Source organism: Jaculus jaculus, chromosome 1, assembly GCF_020740685.1.
Source record: "Jaculus jaculus isolate mJacJac1 chromosome 1, mJacJac1.mat.Y.cur, whole genome shotgun sequence".
NCBI classification, from domain to species: Eukaryota; Metazoa; Chordata; class Mammalia; order Rodentia; family Dipodidae; genus Jaculus; species Jaculus jaculus.
Genome location: NC_059102.1, coordinates 220,247,832 through 220,250,895, shown reverse-complemented (window position 1 = coordinate 220,250,895; position 3,064 = coordinate 220,247,832). Strand labels below are relative to the sequence as shown.

Here is a 3,064-nt window from a genome sequence, read left to right as displayed (position 1 = left end):
GTAGCATTTGACTTTGGTTACCTGGGTTACCTCAGCATAATCTTTTTCATGTTCATCCATTTTTCTGAAAATTTCATAATTGTATTTTTCTTTATAGAGGTATAAAACTTCATTGTATAAATGCACCACATCTTCATTATCCATTCATCAGTTGAGGAACATCTAAGTGGGTTCCATTTCCTAGTTATTATTAATAGAGTGGCAATATACATGGATGAGCAAGTGAATCTATAGTAATGAGTGGAGTCTTTAGTGCATATGCCAAGGAGTGGTGCAGGTGTCACTCAGTTTTTAGCTGTCTCAGGGCACTCCACACTGATTTCTACAAGGGCTATACCAGTCTATCTTCCCACCAGCAATGGGTTGTTTGATTTCTTATTTACTTTTGAGTTCTTTGTATATCCCAGTTAATAATCCTCCATCAGATGTATAGCTGGCAAATTTTCTCCCATTCTGTAGGTTGCCTCTTTGTTCTATTCAGTGTCCTTTGCTGTACAAAAGCTTTTTTTTTTCACTTTATTAAAATACTGGGTTTATTTCACATGTGATAGTTTTGTTTCTCCACCATTTCCATGTCTGACCACTACTACTATGTCCTATTATAACATTCCATACATACTTAAAACTAAGCAAAGGGTGGAGTCCAGCTTTAAAAACTAAACAGGCATTTTAGACAACACATTCTTGGCAATGGAACTTGGACAACATTTATCAAACATGGTAGAGAAAGTTCTCACTTTGCATTATAAAAAAGACGCCAGATATCAACTGTTACAGAAATGAAGACAGAAAATTTCAAGGAACTGTTTAAACTACTTTCTTAAAGAGATTTCCTCCACTGCCAGAGATCTTGAATAGCCTCCTGGTCAGTCATCCGGAAGCAATTCTTCACATAGTTGATGAACTTGGCTTCCACTTTGGGAAGAGAACCACCCTTTTCTATACTTGCTTGCATTTTTGCTTTAATGTCTTCAACAGAACTAGGTCCTTTTGGTGTTTTAGGAGTTTTTTCCTGTTTTTTGAAGGCTTCTTGACCTTTTGATCTTGGTGTTGAGGGTTTTGAGTCTTTTCCATTTTGGTTTGATTTTTGTGCATTTTTGGCTGGAATATCTCGTATAGATTTCTTCACTGGAGCTTTTTCTTCAGCTTCATCATCATCATCATCATCATCTTCATCCTCCTCCTCATCATCTTCATCAGCAGCAAGTTTTACTTTTTTCTGTGGAACTTTGTTACCACCTCCAGGTACAGATCGCTTTCCAGACATACTTAAGAGTTTTACATCCTCCTCCTCTTCATCTTCTGATTCTGCATCTTCCTCCACAACTACTAAGTGCTGTCCACTAATATGCACAGGCCCTGAACCACACTTCAACCTTAAGACCACAGGTGGTGTAATTTCAAAGCCCCCAAGAGAAACCGTTGGTTGTACAGACATTTTCAAAATTGCCAGTGTTACTTTAATTGGACTGCCTTCATAATTCATTGCCTCTGCCTCAAGATGTGCAGTTCATCTTTTGCCCCAGTCCCTAAACTGACCGTTCTTAATAACTGGTGCTCATTTTCATCATTATCCACCTTAAAGTGATAATCTTTGTCAGCCTTTAGTTCACAACTGAAAAGGTATTTCTGAGGCCTCGGCGGGCTCATGTCCATGTCCATCGAATCTTCCATGGGGGGTGGCACGCACTTGGGGGGGTGTGAGGAGACGGACGGAGACAACTAACTATGGTGCCTCGCACTAGACGCGTAGGACAGAATCACACCAGGGATGTACAAAAGCTTTTTAAAAAGAGTTTTTAAAAAAAATATTTTATTTATTTACTTGAGACAGAGATTAAGAGAGAAAAAGAGGCAGATCAAAAGAGAATGGGAATGTCAGGGTCTCTAGCCACTGAAAACTCCAGACGCATGTGCCACCTTGTGTATCTGGCTTATATGGTTATTGGGAAATCCAACCTGGGACCTTGGGCTTTGCAAGCAAGTACCATCTAACTGTTAAGCCATCTCTCTAGCCCTACAAAAGCTTTTTAAAAAATTTTTTATTTATTTATTTGAAAGTGACAGAGAAAGAAAGAGGCAGATAGATATATATATATAGAGAGAGAGAGAGGGAGAGAGAATGGGCGCACCAGGGCCTCCAGCCACTGCAAATGAACTCCAGATGTGTGCACCCCTTGTGCATCTGGCTAATGTAGGTCCTGGAGAATTGAGCCTTGAACTAGGGTCCTTAGGCTTCACAGGCAAGCACTTAACCACTAAGCCATCTCTCCAGCCTCCTACAAAAGCTTTTTTTTTTTTTTTTTTTTGGTTTTTCGAGGTAGGGTCTCACTCTGGTCCAGGTTGACCTGGAATTAACTCTGTAGTCTCAGGGTGGCCTCGAACTCTTGGCGATCCTCCTACCTCTGCCTCCCGAGTGCTGGGATTAAAGGCGTGCGCCACCACGCCCGGCCCAAAAGCTTTTTAATTCATGAGTTCCCAATAGTTGACTAGTTGTCTTACTTTCTGAGCAACTGGACTTCTATCCAGAAAATCTTTTTGTCTATATGTTGAAGTATTTCCCTTACTTATTCCTCTAGTCATCTCAGAGTTCCAGGTCTGATGTTAAGGTCTTTTGTTTTTGAGGTAGGGTTTCACTGCAGCCCAAGCTGACCTGGAATTCCCTATGTAGTCTCAGAATGGACTTGAACTCACAGTCATCCTCCTACCTCAGCCACCCAAGTCCTGGGATTAAAGGCATGCAACACCATGCCCAGCTGATGTTAAGTAAGGTCTTTGATCCATTTAGAGTAGATCCTTATGAATAGGGAGAGATAAAGATCTATTTTTATCCTTCTCCATATAGATATCCAGTTTTTAAATTTTTTGGGAGGGGTGCCCGGAGAGATGGCTTAGCACTTTAAGTGCTTGCCTGCAAAGCCTAAGGACCCAGGTTCAATTCTCCAGTAACCACATAAGTCAGATGCTAAGGTGGCACATGCATATGGAGTTTGTTTGCAGTGGCTAGAGGCCTGGCATGCTCATTCTTCCTCTCTTTATCTGTCTCTTTCTCTCTCTCAAATAA

At 40.9% G+C, this 3,064-nt stretch overlaps 1 pseudogene; it reads right to left on the bottom strand.

The window, feature by feature from the left end:
* Nucleotides 1-684: 684 nt before the first annotated feature.
* On the bottom strand, nucleotides 685-1,715 carry LOC123454075 (annotated as a pseudogene).
* Nucleotides 1,716-3,064: the final 1,349 nt, after the last annotated feature.